General features: G+C 39.3%; 1 protein-coding gene across 1 annotated transcript in view; it reads right to left on the reverse strand.

Annotated features, from left to right (window-relative positions):
* DNAI4 (dynein axonemal intermediate chain 4) overlaps positions 1-21,955 on the reverse strand; it is a 1,182,639-nt gene that overhangs the window by 52,522 nt on the left and 1,108,162 nt on the right. The gene's annotated exons all lie outside the window — the stretch shown is intronic.

Below are 21,955 nucleotides of genomic sequence, written 5' to 3' on the forward strand. Positions count from 1 at the left end.
AGACACCTGGTGTCAAAGTCATGGCCTCAAGCTAAATGCCAAAAAATGCATAGTCATCCCATTTGGGAAAAACAAAACACCTACGAATTACCACATAGGTGGCAGCCCCCTTAAAACAGAGGTGGTAATAAGAGATCTGGGGACCCAGGTAGATAGTAATCTCTCCTTTGACAATCATATTGTCAAAGTAGTTAGGAAATCCTTCTATGTGGCCCATCTAATTACTAAAGGGTTCGCATCTAGAAATAAAGAGGTTATAGTGGCCCTCTACTCGTCACTCATTAGACCCATCATAGAATACAATGCCCCATTTAGGATGTACCTCACAAGACACTTCCAACACCTGGAAAGACCACAAACGTACCTCACCAAGAGGATTACTGGCCTCAAACATATGTCCTATGCAGCCCGACTGAAAAAACTCCCGCTGTACTCAGTGGCATATCGCTTACTCAGAGGTGATCTCTGCCTGACTTACAAAGCCATGTCCAACTCAGAATTGATGGACATGCTTCACCTAAAGAAATCCAAGTCACTGCGAGCCACGCGCTCTAGTGAGCTAAACCTCACCACAACAATAAATAGAACATGCTGAAGAGATAGATTCCTGTCACAGAGACTCACCATGCTTTGGAACAAAATTCCAAATTACATCAGGCAGAGCCCCTTACTAACACTCTTCAAGAAAAACCTTGAAGAGTGGATGGGTAATAGAAAATACACCCCTGAGATCACTTCATTGGCTCTGCTTGACAGAGGATCAGTTAATTAATCAATGGGGCGGTGAAAGCCGACACACTCTGGCTAGGCTTATAAATGCCCTCGGGCAGATAGCCTAGTACCTACCCATGAAAATATTGAATATATATTCACAGTAAACCACAGCGATTAAATCACAGAAAATATTGAAATTAACATTGAAGGAAAAACTCATACAAATAAAGAAAAACAGTCTCTAAACTAAGTTTCGCTCTATTCCTGACTGAATCGAAGTGAATTATACTGTTCCTAAATAACTTATTTGGGAAAGGCAAGATGAAATACATGAGCAGTCTTTCTAGACAGGCTCCCAAACAAAATACTCTATCCTCTGAGATTACTCCATGTAAAATATAATATCCAAGATGACTTGCAGAATGACCTCATCTGGTCACTTGACTCTAGGTTCCCACAATATCTCCTTTTGAAGTCTGAGACAGGACTTTTTTTCTCAAATATTTTTTTTTATTAAATTTTTTCATAATATGAAATCAAAAATGATATGCAGTACAATAGAAGTTGTTGATGTTACAATTTGCATAACAAGAGCAAGTTATTAAACTAGGTGTTCACACACTGTAATAAAACAATTTCAATTTAGCTAAAGTTAACAACAAAGGATTACCATGAAGTTATGATTGTGTTATGATTTAGTCAGGAGGTATGAATATAGTAAAGCTATTGACCTATACATTATGGTAATACAATAAGAGTATATCTTGAGGCATAACACCAACTTAGTCTAAACTACAATACATATATACATATTTACAAAAATGTCACCTTAGTTGATGCTGTCATTACTCTTAACTAAAGAGAGTGTTTAATAACTTTATGTATTTTCGCATACCTTGCCATTCATGATAGAATATCAATTAAAGCTTTACAGTAGTTCTGATAATATGTTTGTTTCTTTTAACTTTTGCTATACAGTTTCTTAGCTAATACATGCTTTTTTGCCATGTTCTTATATTCTGTCCAAGTAAGTTTGGATCTGTCCAGCCAGTTTTTAGCTATGTAAAATTTTAATAGGACACATAGTGTTATAGTGATGTGTTTAGTGAGGCTAGTATTATTATTCTTGATAATATGTAGTATAGCTGTTTCCCATGATAGAGTAGATTTTGAGTAGCCTGTTATTTCTAAGAGGAATCTCAGTGAGTACCACAGTTTATAAACTTTTTTGCAGCTCTAGAAGATATGTAGAATATCAGCTTCTTTATTAGGACAAAAAGGATAATAGAGTGACATAGATGGATTAAATTTGTTAAGATGGACAGGTGTATGGTATGCATTACTGAAGACTATGATCTGAGTGTATATTAGTTTCTTAAATGGCATCAGTTTTATGGTGTTTCCAGTGGCTAATTCCTTCCAATTTTCTGTCAAGTTACTGCATTTTTCTTCCCAATACTTTGAAACTAGGATTGTATTTTGATATTTAATTTTAGTTATTAATTTATTGCTGTGCTACCTTGATATCTTGCTCATTTACCGTAATATCCTTAGTGATTTTGTTAACTAAGTATAAGATTTGTTTTATTATCACATTATATTTATTACTTGCTTTAAGAATGGTCTTGATGTTTTCCATTGATAAGTTTTGTATCTGGTAGAAGTCCTATACTGTATGATTTTTATTAATGGATATTTATCCAAGTTTAACATGATTTTGCTAGTTTTATATCAGGATTGTTGTGTATTGGTTGTAGAAGAGTAGTTGTATCTTTTAGTTTTAATGATATTAGTAGTTTCTTGAAAATTTCACACTTATTGATTAAAACTGGGTGAATTTTTAATGTCTTAAGGGTTTCTTGATTTAGGAAGGGAATCGCTTTCGGGTTAATTTTAGAGGGAATAATATTCTGGTGAAATAATTGAATCCATAATGGGTTTCATTCATTACCCAATGGATCATAGTTAGCTATTTGAATAATGTGGCTAGCATTAATTATTTCATGGTAGAGTTATATGCCCGGAAGGCTTAGACCTCCTTTTTCTTTTGGGAGCATTAGTTTGTTGTGACTAATTCTTGTACTCTTCGGGTACTATATGAATTTTGCTAGTCTAACTTTTATTTTATTAAAGAAGGAATTTTCATGAAAGTGGTATTCCTTTGGTATAAAGTTTTAGAGAGTATGTTCATTTTGACAACTGAGGCCTTCAATAAAGTACAGAGTTTAAGTTTTTTTTCATTTGCTAATGTTGCAGACTACATTAGTCCAAGTTTTAAGTATGTTGTTATTAAACATATCTGATTGTGTATGACTAAAGATTATACCTAAATATTTCAAACTATATTCCACTTTTATATTAGTCTCCGGAAAATAAAATTCTTTATGGCCTTGGGGGTTTAGTGGATAGATAATTGACTTATTAGGATTAATAGCGTAGTTTAATACTTGGGAGAAATTGTCTATGGAAACTAAGAGTTTACCAAGATCAGTATTAGGGTATTGAAAGTAAATATTTAGGCCATCAGCAAAGGCTCTGTATTTTACTTGGGTTTTTGATACTGAAAAAAAGGTGATGGTATGTTCTTTGACTAATTAGTAGAAGTAGTGCTTCTATATAGAAATTGAACAGATTTGGGGAGAGTGGGCATCCCTGTCTGGTGCCATTAACAATTTTTATCTGGTTAGATGTTTACTTATTAATATAAAGTGTTGTAGTTGCCTTAGTATATAGCGTTTTGATCATTGTTATGTATTATTGTGGGAATCCAAACTGACGGAGTATAAAAAGGAGGAATTTTTGAGTGACTGTCAAAGGCTTTTGTTGCATCCACTGATAAAGCATATGTAGGGGATTTGTCCTTAGCGCATAGGTGGGTTAGTGCATCAATGGTTAGCATATTATCCCATACTTGTCTCTGACTCACAAAGCCTAATTGCTCAAGTGAAATTATAAATGGAGCGACTTTCTGTATTCTGTATGCTAGAATTGTTGAAAGTATCTTCAAATCTATATTTATCAGAGCAATGGGTATGTAGTTGTTCAGATGTTTGGAGTCAGTGTTTGTTTTTGGGATAAATACGTTCTTGGAATTATTAATATATAGGTCTGATATCCCAAATTCTATTATATGGTTGCATATTTTTAAAAGTATTGGTGCTAATTGTTGTTGGAAGTGTTTATAGAACTCTGCCACATACCCACCAGGACCAGGAGCTTTCCCTAAGTTTAGCTTTTCAATAGCCTTCTTCTACTGTTAATGGACTTTTTAGGTTGTTAGACTGAATATCATTAATCTGATGTAATTCTAGGTTGTCTGCAAAATTTTGGAACAGGCCATGATGGATATGATCTTGTGGACCATAGATGTTTTGAAATATTTCTTCAAAAGCCTGCATTATTTCACTATCTTGAGTTAAGGGTTTTATCTTTATATTTTATTTCTTGTATTTTACGGGGGGGGGGGGGTTCTGACATTAATAAGTCTTGCTTGCATTTTGGAGGGGGTCCACACCCATTCTGCATATTTGTATAGCATTCTTAGCTCTATGAATGTATATTGTTGCGTTACAATCTCATTTAGTTGTTTTTGTAAGCTTGCCATTTGTTTTATAAGGGTAAGTGAGTAATTTTTTTGTAGTTCTAGTTTGATTAGTTTTAGTTTACCCTCTATGTTACTTATTTTTTCTCTATTTAGTTTTTTTTATAGAGTGATGCTTTTTGAATCAGGATACCCCTCGACATGGCTTTAAAGGCTGCCCATTGAATATCTAAAGGAGTATTATTGTTTGTAAGGTTTTAATTTAATTGATTAACAAAGTCAATAATTTCTTGCTCCACCTCTTTGATTTTCAACAGGTTTGAGTTTAGGGTCCAATTTGAAGTATTATAGGTACTAAACCTAGATTTATTTTATGTTATTATTATATTAATTTTTGAGTGGTCAGATATTGATCTAGGTTCTGAGTTATAATGAACTTCCTTAACAGCTATGCTTTGAGAGATTAAATTCTTGACCATGTCTTATGAGAGGGTGAGAAATGTGCGTATTTGGTTCTTAGACTATATGTATTGATAAGTTCAAAGGGATCCACTAGGTTAAAGTCTTCAATTAATACTGATAGAAAGGTTGTGGCTTGGGGTGATTGATTGTTATTTTTATTCAATCTAGCTTTAGATGGATTTATTGTTATGCTCCAGCCTCTACCAATTATAATCAGATGGTCTGGGTGCTTTAGTAACAAGTTAAAGATTTCAATTAGAAAGTCAAGCTGATAGCTGCAAGGACCATAGACATTGCAAAATAGTAAGAGTTTTTTGTAAGCTGGATGTGAGCATGTGAAGTAGCACCACTTGCCTTTTGTATCAGTGTTATGATTGATAATGTTCCCTTTAAATGATTGTTTAATTATTATAACTGTCTCTCTTGATGCAGTACTGTTTCTGGCTGCTATGATTTGTTGAATCCACTTAATATTTTTCCATTGTTCCTTAGTCGTGTGAGTTTCTTGTAAAAAGGTTACTTCTGAGTTTGACTGATATATGAGGTGCAAAATTAGCTTTTTCTTTTTAATGTCTTGCAAGCCATTTATATTACATGAGGTTATACTAATCATCTTAGATAATAATTAGGTTAAATACCTATGTTACTGAAGTAACTGTGAATGCTATGAGGGGAGTGCTTGGCAACACATGCTGAGTAGTGTCTGTGCACATCTAGAGAGTGAAAAATCCCTTCCCCCTTGTTCTGGAAATTAGGAAAGAAGGTGGGCAAATGAATGGATTGGTTGAGAGCCACACTGGGAACCACCTTGGGCATGAAGGATGGGTTAGTTCTGAGGGATACCCAGTCTGCATGGAAGATGATGAAGGGTTCCACAGCCATGAGTGCTTGCAGCTCAGAGACTCTTCTGGCTGAAGTGATGGCCAGAAGGAAGGCTGTCTTCCAGGAGAGAAATTTTAGCTCTGCAGAAGAAGCTGGTTCGAAAGGAGGCAGGGTGAGCTTTTCCAAGACAAAATTAAGGTCCCAAGCTGGTGTTGGTGCCCTTCTGGGGGGCCACAAGTTGCTAGCCCCTCTGAGGAACTGTTTGATCAAAGGATGTGAGAAAAGGGGCTGCTCAGTGGGAAAATGAGCAGAAATAGCAGAGGCATGAATTTTTATAGAGAAGAAAGAAAGACCACTGTGTAGTAGGTCAGCTAAGTAATCCAGGATGAGAGGGATGGAGGGCTGTGCCATACTGGCCTCCTTAGCCTGGATCCAGGTGCAGAACCTTTTTAATTTATCTGCATAAGACTTTCTGGTGCTAGGGCATCTGGTCTCACAGATAACATTCAGAGCCTGTTAACTGAGGATGGCAGAAAGGTTCAGGGTTAGGGAATAAGCCAAGCTGCCAAACTGAGTGTCTGCAATTGGGGATTCATGAATTCCACCTCCCTCTGGGTTAGGAGGTTTGGAATCTGAGGAAGATGCCATGGAGGCTACGGGGACAGGCTGCACAGCAAGGGGTACCAGTGCTGTTGGGGGCAGTCTGGAGCTATAAGAATGGTCCTTGGTTTTTCCTCCCTTATTTTGAGCAGTACCCTGGGATGAGAGGTAGGGGAGGAAAGGTATAGACCGAGAGGTTGACCCATGGGAAGGACAGGGCATCCACTTTCCAAGCCATGCAGTGATGCTCCCTGGTGCAGAATTTGCTGAGCTGATGGTTGGTGTGGGAGGCAAAGAGGTCGACCTTCAGGGTTCCCCATTTCTGAGGTATTAGGAAGAAGGTACTTCTATTGAGCTGCCACTCGTGTGGGTCCAAAATGTTTCTGCTTAATTGGTCTGCCAGGAAGTTGAGAGAGCCTGGTAGTTATTGTGCTAATAGGTCTATTTGCATGGAAGAGGCTGTGAGCCAAAGGGTCATGGCCAGCCTACATAGAGGGTAGGTGTGAGTCCCTCCCTGCTTGTTGATGTACCACATCACAGTGGTGTTGCCTGTCTTGCTCAGGAGAACCCCTGGAGAGAGAAGGGGTTTGAAAGCTATCAAGGCATGCTGCACAGCCATCATTACTTTTTGACTGATGTGCAGGGGTATTTGCTGTGGGCTCTATTGGCCCTGTATGCACTTGCTGTCCAAGTGTGCACCCCAAGCATAGTCTGATGCATCTGTGGTGAGGGTCTGGGCAGCGGGATTTGGGGAGAAGGGCAGTCCCTTGTTGTGGGAGCATGCTGTTGCCCACCAAAGAAATTCCTTTCTGAGGCAAGGAATTATAGGTAGAAGAGTTCCCAGGTCTCGAGAGTGTTGACACCAAAGGCTCTTTAGGTACCACTGAAGTTTCCTCATATGCAGTCTGGCATATGGAATGAGGAGTATGCAAGATGCCATGAACCCCAGAGCGTGCAGGATTTTTCTTGAAGAAAGCTGGGGCCTGGTGGCCAGTTGAGAGAAGTAGTCTGACAGAAACATTTGTTTCTCTGGTGTAAGGTATACCATCTGGGATGCTGTGTCCAGACTTGCTCCCAGGAAGATTATCCTTTGGGTGGGCACCTGTTTTGATTTCTTTTCATTGACTGTGTACCCTAGGGAGTTAGTAGACTCTTTACAAAGGCCAGGTGTTTGAGCAGCTTTTCCTGGCTGTCTGCCTGAATAAGGCAGTCATCTAAGCAGAGGTAAATTTGAATATTTCTTTGTCTGCAAAAGGCAATGGCTGGAGTCAGGCATTTTGTGAAAACTCGGAGCAGTAGATAAGCCAAAGGGAAGCGCAGAGAACTGAAAGTGTTGAGATCCTGCCCTGAAGTGGAGATATTTTCTGCATGAGTCCCTTATAGGAATGTGGAGGTAGGCCTCTTTTAGATCCAAGGTGGCTAGTGAAGCGTCCTTGGAGAGCATGGGTAGCAGCTGCTGGAGGGTGAGCATTTTGAATTTTGGGATCACCAGGAAGGTGTTTAGAATGGATAGATCGAGGATGGGGTGCCGGGTGCCCTCTTTTCTGGGCACCAGCAAAAGTCTGGAGTATAAGCCTTGGCCTATCTGTTCTTCAGGAACGTGCTCTACTGCCCTCAAAGAGAGCAGGGAATGTATTTGCTTTTGACCCTCTGCCCATTGATTTGGTGATAGATCTGGGAACCCTTCTGAGGTTGGAAGGGTGTGGAAGGAGAAGTTGTATCCCTGAGACATAATGTTCAGAACCCATTGGCCCTTGGTAATGGTGGCCCAGGTGCTTGAGTGAAAGGAGAGTTTTCCTCCTAGGGGTAAGTGAAGGTGGGCAAAGGGGAGGTAGGGAGGAGGTGAGTCATTGTGAGTTGTTAACATAAGGGGGTGGCTTAGAACTCCCTGGTTTTGAAGTGGAGGTAGTCCACTGCTTAGAGCGATGCATTCCCTGGTGCTGCTGTCTGGAGGGTCTGTTTGCATGGGTCCTAGGCTGGGCCTGTTGACTCGGAGCAGGAAAGGACCAGTGATTGGAGGGAACATGCCTGCTGAACCTAGGGGGCTGGACCTGTAAGAAATCTTTAATTGTTTGCAAAGATTTTGCTTTTTCTTCCATCTTTTTTAAGACCTCTTCTACCTTAGTGCCAAATAAGTTATCTTTCTGCAAGGGTGCATCCAACAATTTAGATTTGATATGGTCTGGCAGGGGTTGTTCCTTAAGCCATGCATGTCTTCTAATGACAGATCCAGTGACTGCTGCCCTGCAAGAAGCTTCTAGGACATCAAAACAACAGTGCAAGGTGTGTTTAATTACTTGACTTGCAGAATGCATTAAGTCTCGTAAATCTTTAGATTCTGCCCAAGCAGGAAAAGAGGACATTTTTTGTTTAAGGAATTCCAAGGTATGTTGCTGATATTTAAGCATATGGAACTGACAGTTTAGTGCCCTGATAACAAGACTAGCTGAAGTGTATACTTTCTTACCCCATCTGTCCAATGCTTGGGAATCCCTGTCTGAGGGGGTGGGATTCTTAGCAGAGGTTGCTTTAATCCCTTATGGCCGCTGAGAAATGACCTCAGGGTCAGCTGTTGGATTTTTAAAAAGATATTTGTGCAAGTCAGGGACTCTGTAGTACCTGTCTGGTTTTCTGAGAGCAGGAGGTAGGGCATCAGGAGTCAAGCTGGATTCAAGGAAAACATCACCCCCCACATTCAGGACTGGGGGGATGGCCAAGGGTCTGTGTTGCGGAAGATCTAGGAATTCCGAGTCTCTTTTTAGACTGAGGGTAGTCCTGATTCTCCCAATGGAAATGCTCGCTTAAAGTATGCAAGGTTTCCCCAAACGAAAAATCCTCTGGGGGAGAGGCTGAAGGAATGGATTTCTCTGCATCAGAATCCTCATATGTGGAGAGGGGCTGCATGTCTTCATAGTTAGATGCAACAGATTCATCTGATACTTGTTCAGACAAAACTACTGGGGACAGATCTCTTTTCCTTTTTGAAGGAGTAGCTTGGCTTCCCCTGATCAGCATGATAAGGTCTTCTGCCATTTTAAGCATTTGAGAGTGAGGCAAGGTAGCAAGCGCCTGAGAGTGGGTAATCGGTTTCTTGGGTGTGGTTCAAACCCTGGGCCTAAGGAACTCGGTTGTTTTCGAAAGAACGGTAGTCGCAAAAGAAGACGTCTGTTTGTGTCAAGATTCAGAGGTGCGTAGGACTTCCTTGGAAGCCGGTGCCTGCTTAGCAGCTCCGGACCCATCCAAGATAGAGACAACCGCAGGATCCTTAGAAGAAGAAGAGTTTTGCGGCATACCAGACTCCGAAAGGGTTTCAGTGGCGGCCTGTGAATCAACTGAAGTGGGCATCAGGGGCTGCAAAAGCGCCCCACTGAGTACGGGAGGACCGATGACTAGCTTAACAGAAGCATCATTGGAAGGTTTGGACCTGTGCAGTCTGTCTCTGTCTTTATCTTTAAGTTTTTTTTGGAAGATCTGCTGTCAGATGGCTTACCAAAACCATATCGGAATTCGAGGACTGTAAACGAAAATATCTGGCTACAATAAGGGTCCGACGATGGATAGTTCTGGAGTTAAACAAAGCACAGAACTGACAATGGGGGACATCGTGGTCTGGGCCTAGGCAAGTGATGCAGTAAGAGTGGAAGTCTCGGTGTGGTATTTGCTTTCCACAGGCGAAACAATTATTAACTTTTTCTGACATCGGTTAGTGCAAGAAAAATGGATCCTCAATGGGGTACTTAGCTTCAGAAGACTTCAAATTCAATTCAGAAATGAAAACTCAGGTAGCCGACCGGCACTCGTGCAAACTGCTTCTGCTTCGGGCTCCATGGCAAAGAAAGACTGATGTAATGGTGTCAGCTGCTTTACTTTATACCACTGACAACCTGACGTCAGTCCTCAAGCGACAGCAACCAACACAGAAATACTAAGTCTCTGGTATTCGGGCCGGCCAAGGGCTACCCTGGCAGTGATAACCCAAATATGATGACTGCAACAGTGAAACACGAAGAACATCATCACAATTCTGCCACGATATTCGCCACTCAGCCAGCAGCTTTAAGTTATGGTTAACATTAGCATTGTTAACCCAATCAGGAGTTAAGGTTAACTGCTATCCTGTAACTTCCATATTTTAGCTTAATATAAGACCCTGAGACTAATTATAAGTGCCTATAGGTGCTATGCTGACACCAAATATCTTTAGGGTAGCTAGATAAGTCAGGATTTATCTGTTGTTGCTATAAAGTGTAGTGTATAGTGTTTTCCTCGACTGGTAATCTTCATATTTAATAATCTTGATATATCAGTAGACTCTGTTACTGTAGAATCTGTGAAGCAATCTAGTATGATTGTATGCTATATACTACAATTCTATATGACCTGCCTACAGGGTTGCCAGACGTCCCTATTTGGGCGGGGCTGTCCCGAGATCAACAGCCCGATCCCGAGTCCCACACTGCCAGTTTAAATCCCGGGCAGCCTCCGCTTTTTTTTTTTTTTTTTTTTATTGCCCATATACCGGCATACAGGCCAATCAAAAATCGCTAAACACAGAGCTTCTTGTGTTTAATGCGGAAGTTCCGCATTAAACACAAGAAGCTCCGTGGTTAGCGATTTTTGATTGGCCCATATGCCGGTATACGGGCCAATCGAAACATCGCAAAACAGAGCTACTTCTGCTTAATACGAAACTGCGATGTTCCGCATTAAACAGAAGTAGCTCCGTGTTTAGCGATTTTTGATTGGCCCGTATACCGGTATATGGGTCAATCAAAACATCGCAAAACAGAGCTACTTCTGCTTAATCTGAATGCGATGTTCGCATTAAACAGAAGCAGCTCCGTGTTTAGCGATTTTTGATTGGCCCGTATACCGGTATATGGGTCAATCAAAACATCGCAAAACAGAGCTACTTCTGTTTAATGCGGAACTGTGATGTTCCACATTAAAGACGTGGAAGACCTTTTTTTTTTTTTTTTTTAGTCTTCACTTACAGTGAAAGACTTTTTTTTTTTTTTAAGTCTTTTTTTTTTAGACTTTGTCCCTACCTGGCCATTCGGAAATCTGGCAACCCTGCCTGCCTATATCAAACGGAGATATTTCCACGGTAGGCATCATATAAAAAAAAATGTATTGCAACAAGTAAATTATACCATTTAGTGGCCTTCTAAAGTTCTGTGGCTGCTATTAAGGCAAAAAAAAATGTTGGACAGACAAGTACATGAAGCAACGTTCTTTGCAAGGATATATTGTCCAGGTACCCATAAGCATGATGTGCATTCCTGCGTGAGCAGTTTGTTGTGCAGGGATCACATTTGCAGTACTTTTTCTTATCCTTTTCTCTTCCTTTCTCTCTCTCTCTCCCTCGTATCTTATCTTCCAGGCTTTCATTTATTTAAATGCTGTTTTCTCTTCTACAGTTGTCTTCTAAATCCTACTGATAGCTATTTGCAGTACAATTAACAGTACCTGTGAGTTTTTAGTGCTGCAAACCATCCAGTTCATTAAATACAGTTGCCACTCAATTTTCAGGCTTGTTTTGTTACACTTTACTTCCTGGATGTCATTCTGCTTGTTCTATTGGCTCTCTTAGCTTAGTTTTTTTTTTGGATTCTCTTGTTTGCCATAGACTTGAATTGACTCTGACATCACTCTGTGGTTTAGTTCATATGTGAGTCGTGAAGTCAAAGGTCAAGGACGTTAGACAGGGCTCAACCTCCTGGAAAAACGGCTTTAGAATGTTGCAATGGAAAGGAAAGCCCATGGAGACTTTTCTCATGCAATAAACAGGCAACTGCTTTCAGTAACTTTAAAAAATAAGTAAAAAAGGCTAGCGATGCCTGTATTAGTCGGATTTAAGATCATTTATAGTATCATTATATTTTAAATGCTAATGCATACAGTATTAGTTGTTACTTACTTTTTATTAGTTATTTTGGAGGGATGTCACTGAATGCCTTTAAAAAGGCAGAAATTGCTTCATCTTTGCTGTTTGCTTGGTATGCGGACCCCTTGTATTGAAAATGTAAGGAAGCAGGATACTTCATTTGGAATCTTATTTTATGTTTTATTAAGTATGCACAGAAGGGTGAAATAACTTGCCTCTGTCACTTAATGGCTAAGGGTAAATCCTGTGCAATTGTTATTTTATTGCCTTTCCACATAACTTGTTGGCTAGTTTTGTCAGCTTGTATGATCATATTAGTATGTGTTGCATTTAAAATTCTCACATAAACTTGAGTTGGAGCTTCTAGAGTTTGTGATTTTCTTAATGCATGGTGGAATCTTTCTATGGTAACATTTTGGGCTGAAGCACTGTTGTCCAAGAATAACTCAATGATTTCTTTTATTACATTTTGTAGAGAAGCTTGTTCATAGGTTTCAGGGATACTTCTAATGAGCACATCATTACTCCTTGATCTAGCTTCTAAATCTATTATTTTATGTCCATAGGTAGGTACTAGGCTATTGGCCCTAGGACATATATAAGCCTAGCCAAATGGTACCCTGGCTTTTGCCACCCAAGAAAATTACTTTCCTGTGCCCCTGTTGAGCAGATCCACAGAAATGACCCCTGGGGTGAATTTCTTATCTCACATCCAATCATCAAGATTTTTCTTGAAGATTGCTAATGAGGAGCTTTGTTTGATATAGATAGGTAGTTTGTTCCAGAGTATGGGAAGTCTTTGGGATAGGAATCTATCCCTCCAGCATGTTCTGTTTATTGTGGTGTCAAGGTTTAGGTCCCTAGAGCGTGTAGCTTGGAGGGATTGAGATTTCTTTAAGTGGAGCATGTCCAACAGCACTGGGTTTGACATAGCTTTGTAAATTAGACAGAGATCGCCTCTGAGTAGGTGATATGCGACAGAGTAAAGTTGGAGTTTTTTGAGACGGTCTGCATAGGGCATCTTTTTGAGGCTGGTAATCTTCTTTGTGAGGTATTTCTGCAGCCTTTCCAGTTGCTGTAGATGTCTTGGGAGGTACATACCAAAAGGGGCATTGTACTCTATAATGGGTCTAATGAGTGATGAGTAGAGAGGAACAATGACCTCTTTTTTCCTGGATGAGAAGACTTTTGTGATGAGGTGTGCCACGTAGAAGAATTTCCTGACTACTGTGGAGATGTGATTATCAAAGGAGAGACTACTGTCCACCTGTGTCTCAAGGTCTCTTATCACACCTTCAGTGTTAAGTAGACTACTGCCTATGTGGTAGTTCATGGGTACAGAGTTTTTACCAAAAGGGATGACAATGCACTTTTTGGCATTGAGCTTGAGGCCATGGCTTTGACACCAGGCATCTGTCTCAGTGAGCCCCTTTTGTAGGCTGTCCACATCATTAGGAGTTTTGATTATGGCTCCTAGTTTGCAGGCATCTGCGAAATTTGTTAGCCAAAGACCTTCTGTGTTAACCTGTACTTCAGAGAAGTAGATAAACAGGAGAGGACCCATGAATGAACCCTGTGGTACTCCATTTGTCACTGGTCTGAAGTTGGATTTAGAGTCTGCTACTTTCACAGTGTGGGTTCTGTCAGTGAGCCAGTTGGCAACCCATCTTGTGACATAGGGATTTATACCTAGTTTAGTGAGTTTATCTATAATTCCAGAGTGGGGGATGGTGTTGAAAGCCTTGGCGAGATCTAGATAGGCTGTGTGAACCACCTTACCCTCAAATACAGCTTTGGTGACCGCTTCAAAGAAGTCTATCAGGTTTAGGAGACATGATCTGCCTTTTACAAACATGAACTGGGTAGGGTCCAAAGTTTGGAGATTACCAATGTCATTGTTTATAAGTTCCATGATGATACGTTCCATAACCTTGCAGACCAGGATTGCCAGGCTAATGGGGCAGTAGTTCTCGGGGTCCGTGGTGGCTCCCTCTTTGTGGAGTGGGATAATTGCTGCTGTGCTCCATTCAGTGGGCCCAAAGCCTGAGGTGAGGCTATGATTGATCATGGTACTTAGGTGGGGTGCCAATTCATTCTGTAGTTCATGTAGAATGCAGCCTGGGATGTTATCAGGTCCCATGGATGCTGTGTTCTTGACTTTGGAGAGTGTTTTTTTTACCTGTGCAGCCGTGATTACAGGAACTTTGCATTCTTCCGGTATAGAGATGGGCCCTTTAGGGGGTGAGAGAGGGGTAAAGTTAGCACTGAACCTATCTGCCAGGATGTTGGCAATATCAGTTGGTTCTGTATATTTAGTGCCATTGTGCTGTAACTCAGAGCAGATCTGAGTGTTGCCATTGGGATTCTTGACATAGCTATAGAATGCTTTGTGGTTGTCTTTAGAATCAGTGGCGATTTTGTTTTCGTAACTAGCTTTGGAGGATTTTATGAGGGATCTCAGCTGCTTACTGAGGCTGACCAGGAAGTTCCTCCAGTCACAGGATTTTACTCTTTTTTGCAACAATTTCTTTCTTCTGTTGTAGAGTTTGTTTATGGCATGGGACCACCAGATTAGCTTCCTTTTTTTGGAGGCTAGCATCTTGGTTCTGTTAGGGATTGCATGATCCATGCACTCATGTAAGTGCTTATAAAGTGTATTTGTATAGGATTCAGCAGTCGTACCTTTATTGTCCATTAGCATGGGTATCGTGAAGTTTGCCACTTCTGTCTTAAGAAGCATGAAGTTGGCTTTGGAGAAATTTTTTATGGTGGTTTCCCTAATAGGGGGTGGGGGTTGGATGTGGATGTCTAAGGTGATTAGCTTGTGGTTGGATCTGACCAACGAGGAATTGACCTCTGGTGTGGAACACCAGTTGCCCATGTTGGTAATGACCAGGTCTAGGATATTGCTGCCCCTGGTGAGGGTGTGGATAAGTTGATCCAAGGTGTTGGAATTTATGAATTCCAGAAAACTTTGAGCACAAGAGTTGGTACATGAGTAGTTTTCCCAGTTAATGGTGGGGTAGTTGAAATCGCCCATTATTAGGGTGTTAGGTTGTACCCTAATATTTTCCAGTGTATCAAGAAATGAGGAGTGGGAATTCTGGGGCATGGTGGGGGATCAATAGCAAGCTAGAATTTGGATTGCGGTCTTGCCCAGAGTTAGTTGCACTTGGATAATCTCGGATGCATTATGCTGAGCAACTAGCCTGGAGGTGTGGATATCCTTAATAAATATGGAAACACCTTCGCCATTAGTGTTTCCGTCCAGGTTAGGTGGCTGAAAGGTGTGGTATGAATTATAGCCTGGTAATGCAGGGGTGCTCTCTGGAGCCTTGAACCAGGTCTCTGTCACTGCAGAGATGTCAATGTTCTCCATTTTAAGGAGTGCCTCGAGTGAGTGCATTTTGAGGTTTAGACTTCTAGCATTGAGCAGCATTACCCACTGATTTTGCTTGCTTGTACCTGTTACAGTGGTGAATTTGTCATTTGAACCCTGCCTAAAAAAGGCACTATAGGGGTGGCAAGAGCCTTAGCCAGTATCCGGAATCCCAAGGGCGACAGGTGCAGGTTGGATTTCAAACATTGTTTTTTCTGAGGATTTAGTTCTTCTCTGGATATCTTCTATTTTTATTTCATTTTTCACAGCTTTTGCTTCATTTTTCTCCAGTCTGGTTAGTATTTGATCAAGATTACTTCCAAAGGTACTTAATTTTGTAGAAAATGGTGTTAAAGCTGCCTTGAGCTCTTCCATAAAAAGGGGTTGTTCTGATTTCATTTTGGCAGTTTGTTTTTGCAAGTCAGGTTGCTGATTAACAGTTTTTTGTCTTTCTCTGTCTTTCTTTGTCTTTCTCAGGCGTGGTTATTTGAGAAAATCTTGTTTTTGAATCCATAGTTCAATATTTATCGAAAGCTTATTTCTTTGTGTAACTTCCTGTGAATTGCTGTCGAGGCCTGTACTGCCTGAAAGAAACCCAGATCAGCACGTTGCTCTTGCAGATAAATATAAATTCTTTTTTTATTATTATAAAATTTGCAGCAGAGATGATTCAATATCTATTACATAATAGTATTATCTGTTTTTTGATGAGTTAGCTGGAGTAGGGTTGCCACCTTTTCAAATGGCCAAAGTGGGACATTTTTGGAATAAACATCATATTTTACAGGCTGACACATACCCACAGTCAGTACAAAGGATAGAACTTAACTTTTTTGCATAAATAATAGCTTATTCTTATAGCATTTTAGTTGCCTATTCTATTTCTTATAACATTTAGGTATTTTAGATACAGAATAACTGTTTTATGCAACTATTACATACAGTATAGGGCATAATTATGTCCTACAATCTCAGGACATTTGATTTGCCATTTTTAATATTTTTTTGTCAGGACACAACTGCCCAAAGAGGTACTGTCCCTCACAAAGTGGGACAGGTGGTAACCCTAAGCTGGAGTGCTGATGCCCTGATTAGGTTAGATTGCAGATTTTTATCAGGAGCTGACTGAGAAGTGTGCTTCCTAGCTGGCGACCATCTTAGAATCAGACAGGACTTTACTTGACTGCTACAATATACATTTAGAGCTTTTATGGCAATGCCTAGGAGCCAGAAACATTTACAACATTTCCCCTCCTTCTTTGCAAAAGCTAACAGATAATGGCTGCTCCCTGACCTATCGTCTCTGAGCCTACTCAGCACTGTGGGGTACCATTCAATGATTTAACAGCTTATTTACATTTCCCTTATTTTTCTTAAATAAGCCAGCTGGTTAACCAGTGCTGTGCTAGTGTCCTCTATTAAAATATACACATTTAATTCTGATACCATAATACATGTGCATCTCTCTTCCTCTCAGCAGGGTGCACTGTTGATACATTTTAACACAATTAACACAAGCAAGGCTCACAAATACATTTTCAGCACAAGCATCTGTACAAATCAGCTTGATATACAAATGACATATAATCATTTATACAATTCCAGCTAGCTGTGCTGGCACATGTCTTACATCCACTGTCCAACTTCTCCCTGGCATGGCTGGCAGTAACTCCTATTGTCACAACCTTCATCAACATTACAGGTTACTCTGAGGACTAATATTTCCTGTGAGAGTTTTGTAAACTTACACAAAGTGAAGACTTATGTATCAGATCCCTTAAATGTATCTGGTTGTAATAAACTTTTCTTCTTTGAATAGACAGTAACTTAGGAGTGTTCTGTAGGCAGAAAGGGTAATTTTCCATTGGATGTCTTACACAATCTTGCCTACTGAGACTATTGTTCCTTAGTCTTCCTGAGCAACAATTTCTATTTTAGTGCACAGTACCAAAGGCATTTGAATGATAGCCTTTTATAATAGCTTTTACAATACTCTTTACTTTACTCAGTACTTGACATTCCTAATGTCATTTACTGCCTTCAAGCTGATATTTACAGATATGGGAGAATTTTCGGGAGGATTACACTACCCCTGTAAGCCAAGGCAAGTAGACAGACATTTTGCTACCTGCGTATAATGAACGTGCCTTCGCTGAAGGTTGGGCATCGAGCTGGCACCTCAGCACCCGTAAAAAAATCTACTGCAAATCATTAGCGGACCGGAGTTCCACTGTGGCAACCCCTAACCGGGAAAAGCCGAAAGAAGAAGAAGAATATATATAATTATAAATGAACAATGATTATAACTGTTTGATACTTATGTGACCAGAAAGAAATTTAAGAAAAATTGACCAAATTGAACTAATTATCATGTGATACAGGTGTAGCAGTTAGTGGGTTTGAAGTAGTAAGAAATGATACTACCACAGGAAAAATGTGCTTGCAGAGTTTGTTCTGATGAAAGACACTGATGTCAAAACTAATGCTGCTGCTGTATGCTATGGAAGCATAACTTCCTCATGAAGCAATTGCTCAGCATCAGGAAAGTGAAAGGTAAGGGCAAACCCACTTGTTATACTGCTTCAGAAGTTCTCCTTGAAGAAAGATAATGGAGTTCTGCACATTAAGATGGTGTCCTGGTTGGTCATGAAGTTACAACCAAAGGTTCCAGAAAATGTTTTAAAACTGCCCGTGGTTTCATTTCACTAAATATATTGTTTGTCAGCAGCACCTCTGAGGGTTACAAAAGACAATTTCATTAAATAGTTTAATAGGTTTATAGGTAAAAACATACATTGCCTCAATGGATTCAGTCCCAGAAAATGGACTGATGTAGTTTGGAAGCCAAAGCATGTTTCTTTTTGTAATACCCGTAGTGAGTGACCTGATAAAGGGCATTATATACTCTTCTAGTCTAAAATGGTATCTCTTAAGCCAAAAACACCTTAATAAATTTTGTCTTTCACTGGATATAGTATAAAATTCTATTCAAATTACATTTTCCCTATCCCCTTCAAATAATTCACACACCAAAATGGCATATGACAACCTTTATTAAACCTTCTTAATCACAACTTCATTTAACAACATTCTTAAATGTATTAATCACAGCATGAACATCCAAGTAATAATTTACCAGGGCATCATATCCCACTCACCCTGCCCCCGAAATAAGCAGCGTTGCCTCAACCACTTGGTTAGCCTCACTTATCAAAACAGCGTACCACCACTCACTTCCTCCTTGAATCCAATGCCCAACACCAGAGGGGAAACAGAACAAAGGCAAGCCTGCCCCTCTTCTCCGCTTAACTGACTAATACACATAAGAAATAATCAAAAGCCTCAATGCCATAAAAAGAAGGAAGGAGGGCAGGCAGTTCACACCTAAATCTGATCTCTCAACTCAGCTACACTCACAAAAATCCCCTTAGCCCCTCCTTACATTTACCTCACTTCCTCCACAGCACTCATCCATCTAAATTTGATCCTACCATGCCCACTACTCTCTCTAAACTCTTTCCACTTCCCACTCAACCCTAACAACCCCCCCCCTATTTAGAACCCTTTTATCTACTCATTTTCTAACAAACTAACCACTTAAAGTGTCTCTAGTCAAATTGGTTTGTTCCCAAACCTCATTTATAACACTACACATATAATTTCCTGTAACGCTGGCCACTTTGTAAATCCTCAATCTTTTCTTTAAAAATGTTCATTCATATGAAGTTGTGAAACATTTATCTAAGAAAGGATTTCCTAGGTACCACAGCTGTATGTTAGACACAGTCTGCTGAATGTCAGTCTAGCTGTTCAAGTGTTATTATTCCTGTTAGTAAAATGCATACTGTTTGATGTAATGCTGGATACTGAATTCATTTGTCCACAAAGATTACTACAAAAATTAAAGAAGTAACAGCAAAGTATAACTAGGCACACTTTATACTCAACCTTGAATGCCAGTAATCAAAATAATTAAATCACACTTTTCAGCCATACCATCTTGCTGGGTCACCAGTAAGGATGCTTGCCAGTTTCTGTTAGATGTGAGACAATCAAAGTATCACAAGTTATGGAGCCAATATTTAATTTATCACACAAATCAGGCTGCCACATACATTTAGATAGCATTTTTCCAATCATTTCATCGTACTCTATTTATTTGGGGTTTTCTGAATTTCATTAGTTTAGATAACATTTTCCAGTCATTTGAATCGGATGCAGTAGCCATGTAGTTTGTATGTTGAACAGAACTTTATATAGGTTACAAATATTTTTATGAATGGGTTGTCTTGTGAGTGGCTATCTACTGAAGTTCTGTTGTAACTTAACTTTTAAACTTTTTTATTGTCTTTTGTTAATCTTGTGCTAATATTTAGTTTATAAAGTGAATATTTTATTACTTTCTATTAGCTGTAGTTTAGTTGGCTTTACTGTATTGGGGTCCATTTACAGTTTATTACATTTTGCCAGTAATACCATTTATAAATGGCTGGTTAAAATTTGTGTTTTATTTTATTTTTCACAATTTAATTTAGATATTTTTTACCACAGTTTTCACAGATTCCATTTGTAGAGGTCAGGTTAATGTGGAACAGTTTTAGTAGAGTCTGTGTGTATTTTTGGTGTGTTATAGTATATGAACTCGCATTTTTTTTATTATGAATTCTACCTAATTATGATGATTGGTGATGTGGTATAAAGTGTTGATAATAGTTAGAGTGGTGATAAATACTATAAAATTGTATACATGGTATTTGCCATAACAGATCTTTCAGGACAGATCGCTGTAGCAGTATATTATAATATTTGTGTTTACTTTCTTTATGTGTTCTTCCTTACTGTCTAAAGTGTTTATCAGATGTGTTAATTTTTCAGTGAAGCTCTATGCTGTTCTTGCTAAAGCATTTCATGGAACCTTTGTCAATTCATAAAGCACTCATATACAGTTAGCATTGCTGGGAGCCATCTTCAGTTGATTGAATCCCTTTTGTCCTTGTCAAGAAATGCAGTTGTAGTAAGCCATGTCCTTCACGTAAAAAGCTCACTATAGTGATAAAACAAAAATGTGACCATGAAAAACCTATGAGAACAGTTATTATGAAACTATGTACAGCATTGTTATGTAGAGGAGGAAGAGCAGATTTACTACTACAGGAAACTGTCCTCAGCAATCTATTTTTACAGTAAGTACTACACACACAACTGGTCAATGAAAAAACAGATCATAACTTTTACATAGGTTCACAAGCAGTATTTAAATACCCATCAGAGGTGATCAGTTAAATGATCTGCCTCCATGTCAAATATTCTAAATAAGTACCACTTCTGAACTGTGCTTCCATGTTGCTAAGTTTTGGGAAGGTATAGATTATAGATGCAACGGTTTCTAAGATATCTTGTGCAGAAATAGTTCTGAAATATGTTACTGTTGCTACTGCTGTCACAGTAGAATGTGTTCTTATTGTAGGGGTTTACTGTACTTGTCACGATAAAAGATAATGACATTTAAACACAATCTGCTTACTGATTACTAAGATTTCTTTCACTTTCTAGAAAGAAACAGAAAACAGTGATTTTTTTTCTGAATTTCTTTGTTGTTCTTAGCTTCCTCTGCCCATATAGCAAGTGCAAGAGATATTTTCCTGCATTGTGGTAGCTTGAGCAAAAGATTGGCAGTTGAATAGCTGGAATGAGAATCCCTAGTGATACAACATTTAGTGTAAAGAATGGATTTGCCTTCACTAAAGCCATTTCATTACAGAATACCAAGTAAGAAGTTGCACACGATGTCTTTGAACTCTGAAATAATTTTACCAGCTATAAGAATAACTAGAAAAAGTTATTTCAAGAAAAATGCCTTATCTCCATTGTATGTTAGTTCAAAAGGTGGTAAAATAAGTTTCTTCATCTTAAAGCTCATATCCCAGTCATAAGACATATGATTATCATAAATGAATAACTCCTTTAAGAATTACCCTTTCTAGTTGGTTGAATTGTCATTTATGATAAAGGCAGAAGACAAACAGATATTGTTGAATCATGCACTTTAATCAACACGTTAGCTAAGTTTGAATTAAATATGTAATGATTCATATATTCTGATACTCCTGGTATAGCACAATGCAAAGCAGCCAGACCTTATGAAATAGTCCAGGAAAAGTACAGCTGCTTATGAAAAAACATAATAGTAGATGTCCAAATTGATCACTATTGCAAAAGTGATTAAATACTGGAATATCCTGCCAAGGGTACTGTATATCCAGCTAGTATGCCAAAGTTTGAGCACCTTGCTGTCATGCCATATGTCAGCCTCATGGCCCAGGCATGAGTGTGCATGCTGATAGAAAAGGGAAATATGACTCCAAAGTTCCTCAGAACTTTCTTGACTCAAGCAGAGAAAAAAGAGGCAAAAGGTAAAAGGAACAGGATTCATGTCAGCAGAGAAAGGGGGAGAAGGAAAGACAGAGAGATCCACTTTGGCCAAAAAAAGGGGGAAATGAGGAAGGGTGGAGATACTACAACAATGATCAATTTAGACTTCTACTGTTAG

Source organism: Protopterus annectens, chromosome 10.part0, assembly GCF_019279795.1.
Source record: "Protopterus annectens isolate FY-2018-M chromosome 10.part0, PAN1.0, whole genome shotgun sequence".
NCBI lineage: Eukaryota > Metazoa > Chordata > Ceratodontiformes > Protopteridae > Protopterus > Protopterus annectens.